The sequence below is a fragment of the Arvicanthis niloticus genome, chromosome 23, assembly GCF_011762505.2.
Source record: "Arvicanthis niloticus isolate mArvNil1 chromosome 23, mArvNil1.pat.X, whole genome shotgun sequence".
Taxonomy (NCBI): Eukaryota; Metazoa; Chordata; class Mammalia; order Rodentia; family Muridae; genus Arvicanthis; species Arvicanthis niloticus.
In genome coordinates this window covers 22752589-22771276 of record NC_133430.1, presented here as the reverse complement: position 1 = coordinate 22771276, position 18688 = coordinate 22752589, and positions in this window count along the sequence as shown.

Sequence of the window (18688 nt, the reverse complement as noted above, 5' to 3'; positions counted from 1 at the left end):
TGAACTTCAAGTCCTTTTGCCTCCAAGGTAGGTAGGTGATAGAAGACAGTGAGTCAGCAAACAGCAACAATACCTCAGCTCAAAAATTATTTTTTTCTATGTATAATAAACATTGTTTCAAAATTAATATTTATTTCAGTTCTAGGGGCCTATCCCAGGTTTATGGGACATGATGGTACTGGCTTGTTCTTGCCACTAAGCTCCAGGCCCAGCCCAATAATAGGAACTTAATCTAATATACTTTGTTTTAAGTGTGTCTTTAGGCAAGAGTATAGTTATATTCTGCCTTGCAGGCACTTTTGTCTTTGTAGGAAATGCTTTCCTGGGGATATGAGGGTATTCATCATGTGGTCAGACAATGGACTGTAACACTCAAGTTATAGGGAGATGGACAGTTTCAATCCAGTTTCTCTGCTTACCCATCACTTACTACCGCCTTGGGGCATGCACTGAGCAACAGTCATGAGGGCATACTGTTTAAATTCACTATATTGCATTTAACAACTCTTATAAGTACTAAAATTGTAAATAAATGTGCAGGATGTGGTATGAGTAGATTCCTCTAAGAGCTTCAATTAGTTTGGAAAAAAAAAAAAAGAAATGTAGTGAGAACTATTATCAATATTAAATTCTTCTCTCAGAAACATTGAATTGAAGGTGAAGGGGTTTATGTGAATATTCAGGAAGCACAAGGCAAAACTAAAGATACTTTCTATGATACTTTCTACTTCTCATCATTAACATAAACATCTGAAATTATCAGTTTTCCAAAGACAGGGATTCCTTTTGGTCTGTTTCCATGCTCAGGGCCTTTAAGAGTGGTTACTTTTAGCAGACACCATGTAACTTCATTCTGTCCAGCAACTCTGTGAAGATAAATATCCAAGGCCTATCAGCCTTAATGGGAAATTCCTAACACTTTTTCTGTTTTAAATACTAGAAAAATACTATGGAAACTATGGATTTTGTTTGTTTTGCTTTTGTGAGACACAGTCTCAGGCAGCCACAGCTTAGCAGAAAACTACATCTGTTTTAGAGGATAACCTTGAAATTCCAATTTATCTGCCTCTTAAAACTTTTCTGATTATAGGCATTCACAGACATGCCTGGGTTAAGTGATGCTGATATCAAACACAGGGCCATCAACATGATATGCAACTATTCTATCAGTTGAACCCCATCCCCAGCCTGGCTCTTGCATATTTTCTTGGGTTCACCTTAGCAATCTGGAAGCTACAGCAGCACATCTGACAAATACTAAAGATTTTTAGTTTTCCCATGAAAAAATAAATTCTTAACTTGCCCTGTATTCTTCAAGAATTAAACGTTTAATTGCTGGTTGCCTGTGTTTACAAAAAAAAAAAATAATCAGAGGCAATAATAAGGAACAGTAGTAATAAGGGATATGGAATCTCCAGAGGTGATTAATAACTTTGCCATGCAATTTCTGGAAAAGGGAAGAAAAAACTTTATAGTTAGCATTATTGAAGGTCCTGTGGATACAATAATGGTTACTTCCCACAGACGATGAGATGAGATATGTGTAAAAACCAATGATTAGATTAAAATGAATAAAAGCTAAATCTGAAATATTAGTAAAAATGCATATTAGACTAAACTAAAATCACATGCCTAACATGTGATCACATTCTTTGAAACAGAGATTTCAAAGAATGTGTTGAATAGAAACAGCCTTCCCCAAAACAAGCAAGCACCCTTTCTCTACCCTACCATTCTGTAGTGCCTCCTGGTTGCCAGATGCATGAGGTACTCGATCTCACCCTAAGGTGTTGAGAACCACAACAGACGAACTTAAACAACCGATATGAGCTTCAGAAGAATTCAGGCTGAAGTTCAGCTCCAAACCATAGGCAACTATTTCCTGAGGTATAAAATCCATGTGCTTAAATATAAGTATGTCTCTCACTATTTAGTTGATTTGTTATCTTGTAACAAAAAATGCAAATAACAACAACATCAGCTCCTTTGGGTTCATGCAGTAGGCAAGATAAAAGCACATAGTTGATGCAGTTACAAAGTTGCCTAGGTACAGAGACTCTAAAATTTTGTGTCATTACCTTCATATATAGACATCTATAACAAATATAGCAAAAGATGACAAGACATTTTAATCTATTAATTTAATATATGTGTTAAGAACACCGACTTTGAATCAAAGTTTCAATATAATAATTTGTCCAATAAAATAAAAGTTGTATCTTAATTTCTCCAAAGATATTAAATTTAACTGAATCAAACTGAAAGAACTAAAGATTTCTGATACAAATATGTGAATATTAAACATAACATTTTAACATAATAATAAAACTCTGAATATGATAGTAAAACAGAAAAAGTATGTGTAACTCTATTAAAAATTATTTAAGAAATTGACTGACTTGCTAAAATATTTATAATGATTTTCCCATAAAAATGATGCAGACACATTCATCCTGAAAAATGTATTAAAATTTTCTTTCAAACATATTCAGACATGCAATTTTTCTGGTTTTGATTTAGAGAAGTCAGAGATACAATGTTCTAACACTAATAATCTTTCTTCTAGTACAAGTCTCATGGTAATAGTACATTTGTTACTCTTGTAGAGACAGGGTATCACTATATACATCCGGTTGGTGTGGAACTTGGTGTGTAGACCAGGTTGGTTTCCAACTCACCGAGATCCATTTGACCTCAAATCGAGAGTGCTAGGATTCAAACTATGAATCAATCTTAATGTTTCTGTTTTTTAATTTTATAAATTTTTCCTTAGATAAAATTTTTATAATATCACCTAGAAATATATGTCTATATACCAAAGAAAGTATTGAATGAAAGCTAACTTCACCACAGAAAGCAAGTGCCCTTTCTCTTCTCCAACAAGCTCTAGAATATATATTTATATTGCAATCTTAGAATTTGTTGTGTTATTGTGTTTTGGGGAAGTATTCAGTTTTTCCTCATTATATTCAAATGAAATTTTTTAAATAATTGGTATTTTGGGGATATCTCTGATTATTCAGATATGCAAATGCATTATTTCTATCTCACCTTCATGGAGTTAAATAACTGTGTAATACTATTGGTAGGAAATCTTTAAGATGAAAGTCAGAAAAGCTACAATGAAAGGGATCAAGTTTAAAGAGTCAAGAGCACAGTGTAGATATGATTATTGATGTTCTTTAAAGCTGAAGAACCCTACATCCAGACTAAGCCTGTCTTTCATTTCATCACCACAACAGTGTGTGCCATTTATAAGAACCCTGATGAAAGCTGAAAACTTCAGAAGTTCTTGGAAATGGCATGCAAATTATTACTAAGTCCAGGTTTTTCTAACTGTACATCCAGATAAAATATTTTATCCTAATGGTGTTCCTAGTTTCTTGCTTTGATTATCTAGACTTGGTGGATTTGGGTGGATCATGACCCTTTTGAACTTCTGTTTAATTTGATTTTCATTTCTTCTCTAAACTTCTTAAGCACTCTGCATGTAGACAGGCTTTCAGTTTTGTGCTTCTGCTCATTTCCTGATGTTTCCTTCTACTTAGCAACTGAGGAACCAGTGTGTTAGTTAATTGAGAGAAACAAAGGATCTGTAGTGTTACATCACTAATCCACTAGTCTCTGAACTTTGAGCTTTAAGCACTGCATTTCATTAATTTATGACTGAGGAAAATGTTGCAAAACATAGACTGTCCTAAACTTCACTTTCAGTTTTTCTTTAGCATATTTTATGTGCATTGGTCTCTCCAAGTCTTCAAAGAGACAAACCTTAATCTAGGAACCCATATACCACTAAATTAAAATGAGCTCTCCTTAGCACATTTTCTAAAGAACTATAATTCAGCTCTTAACCTGAAACGTAGACTGCCACAAAATGCAGCCAGGCATCACTGTCAAAATATACAGTTCACACTTACATACACTCCCACGTTGTCCTAAATGAGGTTTTCACCCAGTGGAGACATGAGACATTTGGCAAACTGATTCACCAGAGCCTTTATTTTTTTCTATTGTAGAAAAATAATGGATCAATTCTATATTCCATTCACTTTGAAAAGAAAATGGCCACTTTCAGATACTTGAGAAATTTCAGAGACCAATCATTTGATGAATTAAAATTTGCACACACTTAATATAAATTATTCAGAAGAAAGAAAGAGAAGGTAAATGCTAGGGAAAAAACAATCCATTATTTTATGTTGAATGTTAGAAGAAACAAGTGTCCTTTCTCTAATTGTGTCTTCTATGTACATCAATTATGATGACTTAGAGTAGAAAAAAAAAAACTATTCTTTCAAAATCTAAATTTTGAGATTTTTAATATTTTTCTATTGCCACTTGACTTGATTTTTACCATGTAGCTTCTTAGGACAATTATTCAAACCCACACTTAATAAACTCAATAAGAAAGCAACATGTTTCAGCCATATACATGACTGTGTAATGATGCAAGGTCATCTTAATTCCCTCTCCTTCTGTTTTATTTTCCTTTAGGGGACAACAATTCTAAAAGCTTAATTCTACTTCAGCTGGTGAAAGCTGAATTGCCCTGCTGAAGGCTGGTGCATTCTTCCTCTCCTTGGTGGCCAAGAATAAAATTCCTATACACTTTTGAAAGTAAATCATTTAAAAAGTGTTAGTCATTTGTGTCCAAAATGTTTTTTCTTATAGAACTGAGTTAAACACAGTGGGATAGATAGGTTACTATTTCAAAAAAAACAAAAAAAAAAAACACTAAAAGGCATAAAATCACACCAAATGATATATCATTTTACAGATTTCTCTCTTTAACACCATTTTCCCAAAGGCTGCCCTGCTAGTTAAATCAGGGAAAGGAAGTATGGTCAATTACTTACAATGTAAGAGAAAGAAGCCCAGAGATCACCATAGGGCTCAATCAGGTTTATTACCAGAGAGTGAGTAATAGGGATGCTGCAGGTTTGACGAGCCCCCAAGTAACCTCTCTATGGATGCCCAGCTGATCTGGCTCAAAGCCCAACATGTTTTACTATCAGCTCCTCACTCCCTCTGCTTTCCAGTAATTCCCAAATTCCCCATTCTAGTCTGATTTAGTCTTTATAATAACGCCAGGGCTTTTAGGCTTTGCTTGGCATGTTCCTGTATGACAGACTCTTGAGAGCTCACACTTTCTGGTGATGTAAAGTTACTCTGAATGACTTGTTCATCATAGGCTGATAAAGCAAATGTGGAAAAGCTTCTGGTGCCCAGAACTTGAGACCTCTGGTCATTAAGGATATTTTTAAAAGGCCAGAGATGCATTTCATCCACGGAAGAATCCTCTTGGCAAATGAAATGACCATAGCTATGTATGTGGAAACATTTCTAAACTACCTACTTTTTCCAGACCAATTACTATAAAAATGAATTTGTTCATCATCCCAGTCTGTCTGTGTATTTAACAGACTTACATACGGAGACGAGGCCTCACACAGCAAATGATGTTAGAGAACTTCTGGGCTGGATCATTTTAGACTCCAAAGACCCAGCAGCATTCCAACGGGTCCCTCCACAACATTAAATCTAGCCCCTTCACCGACAAGGACTACAGGAAATCCATAACCAGAAGAAAAATTATGGGGTTCTGCAGAGGACAGTATAAATACCTCAAGGATTTTAGAAGCATATTTATAGCATTTCTAACACTCTTTTTCTGACCCTAGAAAAGAGGGACCAATTGAGGGACTACAGTCTTGGTAATACAGACCTCCACAGTAAGCAACTCCAGTATCCTTATTCCTATGTGGCTGTTAGAAGTTTGATATTCTACGGGTGATGTGCTTACTGAAAATAAAGAACACATATTTGTATAATGTAGTGGACCTCCTTCCTCATTCTATTTCTGTAGCAGTCAGTGAAAGGCTGTATGAATTGGTCACTGTGCAACAAGAAAAGACTCTACCCCCAAAGTGGGAGATAAGCTTCTGTAGCAACCAAGATATCTAATCCTGGACAAAGATGGCTGGTTATACCTTCATGTAGGCTGGGGAGTGTGATTCTAAGAGATCTGTAAGCTTGTTATCAACTGTTATCTGACTCCTGACAATTTCAAAACTCCATAAAAAAATTTAGTGTGGATAATTGCTGGGACTAATGTCATACACAAAACAAACTGAAGAATTTTCAATTTTAAACTACTTACTCACTTTAAAGGGTATAATTAATGAGACTAAAGAAATGTGGATATCAGATAAGTAAAATCAATTTCCTGAAATATGTTAATGCCTTCAATTATAAACTAACAATTGACCATAAAGACAGCAACATTGGACTCAAATGTAAATTCTACACAAGGCGAAAGTATAATTGTTTATAAAAAGTTTTTGAAAACATTAAGACATGATTAGTGAATTATTTAAAAATTTGATTCATTAAAGAACTAAAAAATCCGAATGTGCTCTGGACTTTTATTTTCAGTTCTTATTTTATGTTATTTTTTCAAGACAAATTTTCTCTGTATGGCACTGAAGGTCCTGAAAGTCACTCTGTAGACAAGGCTGGCCTCAAATTCATAGAGATCCACCTGCTTCTGCCTCCCCTATGCTAGGAGTAAATATGTGTCTGCCACCCCTGTTGACTTTCAGCTTTTATTTTTAAAATAACATTGCTATATAGTCTTTTGTGTGATTATTATTACATTTTAAGTCACTTTCTTTGAATTAACAGTTTAGACTAAGTATTATCAATTAAAAAAACAATCTTGTTTACTTAGTATCCTATGAGGAGACAAATGTACCATATCACATCATTGCCTATGTTACTTCAGTAACTCCTAACTACCTGATCAGTGAACTTCAAGTCCTTTAGTTTGACTTACTACACAGTTCTCCATGAGATAAACTTATATGTTCAGATCTTAACTTTGCCCTCATTTCTTTGAAAGTAGAACCAATCCAAGTATTTTTGAACTCATAGTAGACTTATTGTATTTTTTTGGAAATTCATAATTAGAACCCTGTAAGATTAAACCTAGAGTTTTAAAGCAGCCAGCTTTTTCACTGAGAAACATCTTCCACCCCATAGAATACCAATTCCAAGATAATTACATCATAAGAATTCCTTATTTAAAAAATGAAATGAGGATAAAGTCTTTGTGATTTTACATATAGAATCACAGTTAGAATATATATATATGTATATATATATATATGCATATATAGACACACACATATATACGTATATATGCATATATATGCCAAGAAAAGGACTTATTGCCCAAACATAATGGCAACCTGTTCACTGATTTCCAAGTTGAATACTTTGGAAAATAAATATCTATTATGGGACCTCGGTCATGACATGATGCAACAGTCTAACTGGCAAAAACAATATACAATATCTTTCTGCGCAGCAAAACCAATTCCCTGAAGTTTCTAGAATAAGTCATGTTCAAAGAGAATCATCATTTCCCTTGCAGTTTTTCACATTGGCAATATTTCCTTTTACTTAAGCTTCATTCTTAGGAGCCTTCAAAACCTTGCTGATAGGAAACCTCTTATAAGCACTCTCTGTTACAGACAAAACTTGTCGCCAGTCCAAAATGAAGTTGTGTGTGTATACATCCAATCAGCTCAAGTTTCTACTACCTAATACTCACCTGACATTATAAATAGCTATCTATATATGGATTTCTTTCAATTTTGAAGGTATTGTGATTAACAGGACTATTAGCTCGTGCATTCAGAGAGATAGGGATAGGTGATATACATATATAGATAGATAAAATAGAGATAGGTTAGATAAAGAATCAATACATAGATATAGATATGTAGATATATTTCAGGACCCAAATAAATTGAAAATATATTAATGAACATTGTAGCATTTTCTGTAGATGTCATAGAGTTGACCTGTGACAGAAAGGATATGGCATGCTATTCTAATTTCTCTGAACCATAGATGCAAGGTTCTGTAATGAGAAAATGTGAGTCTCTAGAAATAAACAAAGTTAGATGAAAGTTTGACCTGTAAAATCCTCACTGGCTACACCATGCACAGATCACAACATGTAAGTTTCCTTTCTCTTAAAACTTGTTATCTTATCAATATATTGATCAAGTTAATATAATATTCACATTGAGAATATGATCTCGTACATTTGATAGCTTTAGATTGGGACTGAAACATATTGCCTATATTTTAGTACATTGAAATGTATCTTTATGAAAGTTTCCATTTATTTATTTTTGTTCAGTTTAAGAAAGAGTCTCTCCATTCTATTTTCTCCAGGTGCATAAATTTGTCTCCTGTTTCTCATTCCCTTGGCACAGTCACACTTGAAAATTTAAAAATGTATAACCAGTTATTCTAAAAAAAATAAGACAGGTAAAACAGTCATCATAAAATTGGACAAGGCCATCTGTTAGAAATAACTCAATTCTTTGTCCTGGAGGCATAGGAAAAGTCATAGGCAAAGGTTAAGATCCATCTACTATAAAAACTGGAAAACTTTTCTGCAAGATAAAAGAAAAAAAGCTTTGATGATTTAAGGTAAGTTGAAGAGTTAGAGCTCCCAGAAAGTAAAATTCTGCGAGTGAAGGAGGCACTGAGTTGGATGTTGTGTGTGCTCATACTGAAAGTTCACTGTGCTGACCAAACTAATTAGAAATTCCTAAGTTTGTGGAGGGCAAGTCAGAAAATTGGTAGGGCATTGCTAATGTAAAAATAAACAACAGAAAACTTAGCAAAGCTACAGAATGAACAAACCAAAGTAGAATCCATGTGATACAAATTTTTCCTTACTGCATATAGATAGCCAGGTAGAACAAGTAAATCAGAACCAGCACAGTTGAAGAATGATGGATTACATACATGTGGTTGTGTGGAAAATGAGGAAAACATGCTGTCTTCCCAATACAGTTTAGAATTTACCTGAACACTTGATGTCCAGGTGAAGACTTCTCAAAAAAAAATAACTGAAAAAGCACAGAGTGAAAGTTAGACATCACACCTTGTAAAGTTAAATGTGCTACCTGATTTGATTGAATAATGATAGAATTTCCAACCAGTATTTCAAATCCTGATGGACACCTGAAGCACCCATATGTAGATAGCTACAATTCTCACTCAGAATACTTTGCATAGATTAGAATTCTGTGGCTACAACAGGTTGAACAAAGAAAAAATACAGACAAAATTAATAATAATAAAAATACTGGTAGCCAGTGGATTCAAGCCTTCCAAGAATAGTCTTCCCACCATATTCGACCTGTAGTCTCCACCTTTTGTCAGATAATTTCTTCATTGTAGGAATGCTTCTACATCATAATAATATGGTGCAGCAATTTCCATATTTAGAGATTACTTGTAAATTTTTTATAGTATAATACAAAGAATATACCTCTAAGAAGTGCACTATGTGCTTGTGTTGAAAATGGGACTTCAATGCTTCATTTATACAGGACTCTAACTCAACATCTTGGCAAGATTTCACCTGATAAGTATACGATCTGATATTAAAAGGAATATAAGTAGTAGCCACATAAATTCAAAGGGGAAAATGTTCTTAGTATCATTGTTTATGAAATGCAGCTATTAATTGGGATACAGCACCAATTACTTCATATAAATTGTAGAACTGTTATTGAAATTTAATCCAAAGCTGATGGGATAAAAGTCCTGGTTATTTTACAGCTTAATAATACAGGCATTCTATTTCCTGATAGCTTCATGTAGAGCAATATAGTAGTCTCTTTCCAGTTAAACAATCAACATTTTGAGTGAACTATTTTTACATATTTTGCCAGGAATAATTTCACTTCCTTTCATGACATGTTTAGTCATTTATTTTATTCTCACAGTTTTGTTTGTGGTTATCTCATATGTGCATGAGTGGAACAGATGAATTAGTTAATAATGAGAACAATGTAAATGTTAATCGGATTTAATACACAAAAACAGGTAAATAAACAGCCATTTTTGCTAAATTTTAAATGACGCAGTTATTCGCCAAGATAGTACACATGAAGAAGAGCTACACATTCCTGCTTATCTGAACTACATACAGTTTAGTAAAGTGACAGGTGTCAGTGGCTCTGAAATCAATGTGCAGGGTAGAATGGAAAATAATAATATGCCACATACATTGAAAAGTGCTAGTGTCTTGGCAGCCTATGTAACTAATTTTACTCAAGAAAATATGCTCACTTAAAGCTGCACAATAGATATATAGTGGCGCTAATGAAAAAAATGAAGGATCTGGAAGCAACAGCAGTCAGATTATAGGGTGAGTTTGACAGAGACAAGTGAGACAAAGATATCCAGAACTTTCCTGGTAGTGTGCGCTGCTGTACAGTAGGCTTGAGAACTTTTTCACAACAGTGACTCATTACTGAAGAAGAAAGCATGTAGAGAGTTGATGGATTGCCTACCCTGAAAATTTGAACAAATTCACTATAAACTACGGAAATAAAGAGGACTCCAAGGTCAGCCACACTATTCTGAAGGGTTGGAGATGGCTAAATATTAACCAACACAAAATCGTGGATATGCTTTTATTCTAGGTACCTTCAGAAACTAAAAGATGAAAGATGTAGCAAACTTTGACAGGAATCGTGTTCAATAATTTTCTCTGGTTATTAATACAACACTGTATATCTCACAGATTCAATAGAGAATGGTTTACATTAATACTTAAGTGAGTTAGTGAATAGTTAGAAACCCTTGGATGACCTACAGGGAAATATAGTGCCTTAGGCTTCAAGCTTTCCATGAAGCAAAGTGTCATATCAGCATCCACTTGAATTAATATTGTCAGGGCAGCACACCTGGCTTAACAGATGCCTTTGAACAGAAGAGTTTGACTTCTAGTTAGAGCATCACTGAGGGTTGGCAAAATGAGCGCTTGGTGAGACCCTAAGTCTCAGGAGGAAGTGATGAAGTGCATTTGACAACACGCCTGTGACCCTGGTTTTCATGCTCTGCCCGGAGTACAGTTGAGAGACCTGGTTTGACAAACAAATACAAAAAATTATGATAGCACATTGGAATCGTATTTATAAGCACAAACAATAAAATAACTAGGAAAACATTTATGAGTTTTAGAGCCTTTTATTATTTTGACACACAAACGTAAAAGGTGCTGCTCTTCTGAGTAGCTGAATGGTTGAGAACTATATACTTACATTAGTTATTCCCAATAGAAACTGAAAACTATATTCATCACTTTCATGCAGATGGAAACCCTTCAGGCTTAGTCTGAAGCTCAACAAAGTAGGACATAGGCAAAATAGCAGAAAAACAAGTTCTTCCCCTATAAAATCTTGAATATTATCACTTATTTAAATAATTACTCAGTGCTTAGGATATGTCTACTAATGATGGAGGTACATGTTGTAAAATAATGAAACACGATGTCTTTCCATATGGAAATTATGTTCTAGTAGTAAAATATACATAGATCAGCTATACATAAAAATATATGAAGTATATATGTTAATATATATGTAAATGTAAAATAGTGTCAGGAAAGATTTACTATTACTGTTTTGAAATGAAAACATTATTCTAAGGGTCATGGGAGCTGATTATGAAATCAGCATTTAGCTAGTTTTTAAAAATGAGGTAAAGTTGATCTTACAAAACTAACAAAGAAAGTAATTATTTCATGAGCTCTTGCTGTTGCCAACTAATATCTTCTCTTCCAGATGTGAAGTACATAGTTGCCTTAGCTAGGTTAAGATAAGGTGTTATGACAAGACTGCAAATATTGAGTTACTTAAAGATACTGAATGTGAATTACATATTGAATCCTGCATCTCTCTATATATTGCTAAGTTATTTGCACTCTACCTAGTCAAACATTAGTTGTCATCTGTGAGCCTTCATTTCTTCTTTGTGAGCAGAGTTCTTCAGTATGCTTTGATGATGTTTTGTGACTTTTTTCGTTTGCTGTGTTAAAACACCTACATACAAGTTCTTTAGGGAAGAAGGGGCTTACTTTTATTCACAGTTCAGGAGCACAAACCATCATAGAGGGAAGTCAATGCAGCAGGGTCCTGAAGCAGACAGTTGCATAGACAACACTGCCAAGGAGCAGAAGTAATAAATGCTTGGTCTGAGTTCAGTTTCGCCTTTCTGCACAGTCCAGGATCCGAATCCAGAAAATGTTGCCCACCACAGTGGGTAAGTCATCCCACTACAACAAACATACAAAATACAATAACTCATAAGCTTACCCAGAGGCTTATAATCCAAATGATTTGATTTGAAATTTCATCAAATTAACATTTGGGATTAACCATTACCGCGTGGATTATGTGAATTACAAGGAAAGAAGGAAGGAAGGGAGGGAGGGCAAAGAGTGGAAGGAGGAATGGAGGGTAGGAAGGAGAGAGGGTGGGAAAGAGAAGAGAGGAAGAGACAGATAGAATTCACTTACACAAACGTCGATGTAAACTTAAAGATATAATAATGAAAATGAAGAAAAGTTTTAAAAATTTATGAGTACAATTTTTAATAAAAATAGGTTGTACTGAGTAGAGATCAACAAATTCAGTAAACAATATTAACTTACTATGTTAAGCAATAATTTAAAAATTAATGAACATATCAATTACTGATTCACAGTTGTAAAATCTTAATAAGAACATGATAATTTGCACATTAAATTTCTATAAGCATTCAGCATTTTTATGTATAATAAAGTTTTATGTTAAAAATCCTGTGTATATTTTTCAAAACTTCTTAGTTCCCTGTTTACAATTTGTACACCACAGTAGCCAGATGTTTCTCAACGTATCTCACTGTCACTATAACATGCACTATACCTTATTTTATCTTTATTTTATAATATAAAAACAATTAGAGAAATCTCTGCTTTGTCTAACATTTGAGAACTTACCTAATTAATGATATGAAGGGAGACTTTAGTAGTCTGTATTTGATGGTCCATTGATGTCTGCTGCCCTTCCACAAATAAGAATTGAGTGGAACAATTCACTATGAAATCAGAAACTGACAGCAACATTTTAAACCCTTGAATAATTGCAGAATTGATAAAAGAGAAGAAAGGTCTTCACTTGCCTCTTGCCTGAAATATTTAATGTGAAAAGCCATTTGGCATGCAGTGTCCCCATCTTTGAAAAAGTATCTTTGAAAAACCTCTGGTGAACTCAAGGGGTCAAAAGTGCTTCTTAACAGTGTCCAGTCTTGGTTGCAACAACACTGTCTTATTTTGGGGCAATGGCTGTGCAGGTGGATGATTCCAAAAACTCACACCCTTGAAATAGCTATTTTCTACTTTTAAACTCTTTGAGAGTCACTTACAGCAAATGCTAAAATCATCCTGAAATGAGCAGAAGAGCACATCCTGAAATTCCAGATTTTGATCTGTTAAATTTAGATATAGCTATCAGACTTCAAGGTCAAGGGATTGCTGAGAAATAAAAACAGTGAGAAGCAAAACTAAAGCCTAGGAAAAAGTGAGCTATATGAAAGGGGCCACCAATTAGAGGTCATTTCCTGGTATTCATCTTAGAAGGGAATGAATTCCTCATTTTGAAAACCAATGGATTTTCCTAATTTTGTAACATTGGCTGAAAAACAAAACAAACACCCAGACAGCTAACATTATTTTGCATGTATGCAGTTAAAATATTTCAACTAAATTTTATTTGTATTATTGTTTAAACATGTGGCAATATAAGAAAGTGGTATACAAAGGAAAAAAGAAAATATTTAAAATAAAATATTGACTCATTAAAAATTGAAAAATATGAAGGAAATAAGAAGAATGAGAAGGTAAAAAGCAAAGTATAAATAAATAAATAAATAAATAAATAAATAAATAAATAAAATGAAAATTACACCTAATTAGTGAGATCTCATACTTATCAGGACATTTATGGTGTGTACCCTCACATTCAATAAGATTAAAATATTAACAGATATTGACACATGTGCACTGCTGTGTGGAAAGCTACTCTTCAGTCAAATATAATGATTTAAGGCTAAAGCAAAGTTGCATTGAAAAAGGAAAGAAAAAAAAAGTTGGAGGATACCTAGTAGATATCAAAAGTGGCTTATACAGGACCTGGGAAATGAGGATGGATAAAGATTAATGGCCAGCAGCTATTCTGCCAGAGATTTTCAGGAAACAATTTTGCTTTATTTATTTGAGCTGACAAACTAAAATAAGAAGATTCAGGTACATACCGGAATGTTCCACACAACACTAAGCCAAAAAAAAAAATACCCACATTCTAAGAGTTTTTTTGCCAACAGATATATAAAAGACTGAAACTACAAGACAATTTTGTCCCTGGTAATAATTTGCATCTTTTATATGACTCCGATTGAGGTTTTAAGTTCGCCTAGATTCTTTTCAACAAATTCATTTTCACAATTAAAAGCAATCTTAATTTATTTCTATGTTGCACATATGTGTACATCGTTCTCTCTTTCTAAAATCCATCCAAGGTAACTGTCAGCAGACTCTATAATAACTACCCCCTCTGCTGAAATGAGAAATAATTTTAAAATGGGGACTACAACCCACTATCCTAGATTCACAAAATGATTACTACTCTCAACCATGAGAAGACAGATAATCCACAAGACTGACAAAACCCAAAGTGTCTTGGAAAAGGTAAACCTTGCCCCTACCAAATCCAAATCCAAGCACTGTAAAAATAGTTAATTTTAACAAATTCATTTGTAGACATGACAATCAACAAGAAGTAAGCTATTTGCTTATCCACTTAAGATCATTTTGAAAGTCAAAGTTAATAATAAACAGTGAATTATTAAAACAATATGTTCTTTTATTTGTCTTGTAGATTATACATATTCAAATGTATCTCATTCAGTCATTAGAACAGAAGCATATCATCTAGGGATGCTTTTTCAGACTGTCCTTGGAAAAAACAACTGAAATCGCACCAAAATATAAATAACTAAGATGTCTTTCAGGACAAATATTGACAAATGAAATGTGGTACATACATTGAATAAAGTATCATTTAATGTAAAAATGAGACAAAACCAAAAAAGATAACAATAACAACAATAGAACAAAGAAACAAAAAAACAACAATAAATCCAGAAATGTCATGTAGAAAATAGTTTTATGCAATCAGATGAAAGAAATTAATCTTAGTAGAATGCAATCCGTTTGACTTCAACTGAATATAAGAAAGAACCAACTACTGAGATAGTAAAAAGGAGAGAGAGCAAAGGTGTTGAGTAACACAGGCAAAAGTAGAAGGGTCTGAGATCTGTGTCCATTTTGGGGTGCAAATTATCTCAAAATCCTCCTTAACTACATATAACATAATTTGAAGGAACCAACTTTCTAACCGAAGTCAGTATGCACTTAAAAATTTCTCCAGCTTCTTGATAAGTACATCTTTAAATTTTTAAGATCAATATTGTGGAATCTGCTCCTTGTCAATTCTCTGTTTACCTTTCCCATCTTTCTTATCATATTTCTTATTATTCTCCAAACATACCAAAACAATGATGACTGGACAATATACTCCACATGCCTTTATTTCTGCCTGGAATATTTTCTCAATATAGAAAAAAAATATATACAACAGTATCTGCTAAGCATAAAACTCTCCTCCAAAATAAATTATATCTTTTTTGAATTATGAGTTTTTTCTTCCTAAGAACTTCTATAAATGGACATTTATTTCTGCATTCATCCTACTTATTAAACTGAAAAACAGCTAACTATATTCATTAATCTTCTGTTGCTGTGATAAAACATCAAGACCAAAGACAAGTTAAGGAAGATGGAGTTTATTTTGAGGTAAGATTGCAAAAAATAAGAATCCATGATGTCAGAGGTGGTGGCACTGCAGCAGCAAGAGGAGACAGTCCACAGCCAGAGTAGACACAGCAGCAGCTAGAGGAGAGACACTGAAGCGAGAAGACAGAGACACTGAAGCCAGAGGAGAGAGACACTGAAGCCAGAGGAGAGAGACACTGAAGCAGCAACCGAAGACACGCCAGCAGCAGGAAAAGACGTTGCAGCAGCAAGAAGTGACTCTGCAGCAGCAAGATGAGACATTGAAGCAGCAACAGGAGGTGGTGCAACCACATCTTTCTTCTTTTTGAAAAATAGCAAGCATACATTTATTTTAAATAATACCATATATTCTGATAACTGTCTGTCCTTCTTCATCTTCTACTAAATCCTACAAAAGTCTCCACCCATCTAACTGCATGTTTCCTTTCTGTTTCTCTTTAGGAAACCAAAAGGCAAATAAAAATTCAAACAAGTGAAAAAACAGTAATTATTTTTACATTAGCAAGAAGCACACATATGTGCCCACACACAAACCAAAGTCCCCAATGCCACGAAATTGGAATAAATATGTGTGTGTGTGTGTGTGTGTGTGTGTGTGAGAGAGAGAGAGAGAGAGAGAGAGAGAGAGAGAGAGAGAGAGAGAGAGTTCGTGTAAAACGTAAGATAATGAATACCCATCTAAACAATATGAGACCAAAAACATTTACAAAACACATTTGAGTTCATCTTATTTTGGTAGTTACTGCTGAGAATGGGGTCTACCCTTAAGAGTAATTTTTAAATATAGTGAGACTACAGACACAAGGCAATCACACACACACACACACACACACACACACACACACACACATGGATTCATACCCCACATGCACAAAAGACATGAGAACCATAAGGGGCCTCACTGAGAAAAAGGAAGCAATCAAAATTAGGAAATGATAATAGGGTAATGGGGGATATTTTGTATTATGAAATTATCAAACCAAAAATATGCACCTATTTTGAGAGCTATTTGGTACTGTGGGCTGAGATTCATGAATATGTTTAATATGAATGTGCTTAACAGGGATAAAAAATCACTACAGAGACACATGGTGTTCTGAAGTTCTGGAGTTTTCTAGATATGAATCCTCAGTTGGATAATGTAGCACTCAGTTACATTCCTATCATTCAGAATCCTTGCGTTACTGGTTCCTCTCATCTTTGTATCTGCAGAGCTTCTTTTTGTTGCATACAAAGGCATAGTGTTTTCCTTATAACTTATGTGTGTCCTTTCGTGAAGTCTTTCTGTCCTCCTATTGAAAATAAATTATTGATTCTTTTTGTATAGTTCTTTTTGTTTCTACTTGGTTGATTTCAGCCATGAATTTGATTATTTCCTGCTGTCTACTCCTCTTAGGTGTATTTGCTTCTTTTTTGTTCTAGAGCTTTTAGGTTTGTTGTCAAGCTGCTAGTGTATGCTATCTCCTGTTTCTTTTTGTGGGCACTTAGAGCTATGAGTTTTCCTCTTCGCACTGCTTTCATTGTGTCCCATAAGTTTTCATATGATGTGTCTTCATTTTCATTAAATTCTAAAAAGTCTTTAATTTTTTTTTCTTTATTTCTTCCCTGACCACATTATCATTGAGTACAGTGTTGTTCAGTTTCCATGTGAATGTGGGCTTTCCATTGTTTTTTGTCATTACAAAGAAGTAATTTCATACAGGAATCTAAATTTTAGGCTAGCACAAGGAAGTAGGCTTCAGACATGAAAATGACCTTGGGCTAGGACAGGAAAGTAGACTCAGATACTTTGGTCATCCTGATAAGCCATTAGAAACAGTAATCATGGGAGTGTTCATGTAGTTGGGTTTAATGCCTTGCTTTTTCTTTGACTATTTGTGTTTATTGTATTTCTTGATCCTCAACTATTTGCATCTATTGTATTGCTAGACCCTCAACCTAGAACTGACCTTATTATATGCATGTAACCAAATGATATAAAAGCACAAGGGAAGAGGGGGTATTGAATAGGGGGTTCTAGGGAGGAGAAATGTGGGAAGGGAATGAAATCAGTATTGTAAACAAATAAAATATCCAATAAAAAATAAAAGAAAAAGAAAATAAATTATTTTTCAGTTAGCATATCCTGATTACAGTTTCTCTTTGTGCTGTAAAAATAAAAATAAACAAACTATTACATCAGCTTTAGATAATGAAAATTAATATAAGGAAAGGACCACAAAAAATAAAACACAAAAATCAGAGAAAAAACAGGTGGCTGTTCCCATGTATTCACACACTTAGGAGTCCCATAAAAACACTTAGCTGAAAGCCATAATATGTATGCAAAAGATCTAGTTCAGAGTTTTGTAGGCCCTCTGCCTGCTGCTTCAATTTTTATGAGATCATATGAGCTTTACTCAATTGATTTGCAGGATCTCATTCTCCTAGTGCTTTCAATTCTCTCTGATTTGTAAACTTTTATTCCTCCTCTTTTGTATCTCTGAGCTCTGACAAGAGGGATCTCCCCCTCTTTCTGTCTCTTAGTCTCTGTCTGTCTCTCTCTCTCTGTGTGTGTGTGTGTGTGTGTTTGCATACATGCATATGTATGTTTGACTATGGATTTCAGAATGTGCTACCATCCTTTCAAGATAAAGATTCTCTGATGATGACTATATAAAACACTGATCTATGATTTATGAGTATAGAGTAATATCACCAGGAAGCATTTTATCATTACATTTTAGAGCTATTAGTATTTAGTTTTATCCTAGGTACCTTGGCTACCTAGTTTCTCTGGTTCTTGATGACTCAAGAATTGTTGGGGGGTGGGGGATTTAGCTCAGTGGTAGAGCACTTGCCCAGCAAGTGCAAGGCCCTGGGTTCGGTCCTCAGCTCTGAAAAAAGAAAAAAAAAAAAAAAAGAATTGTTGGG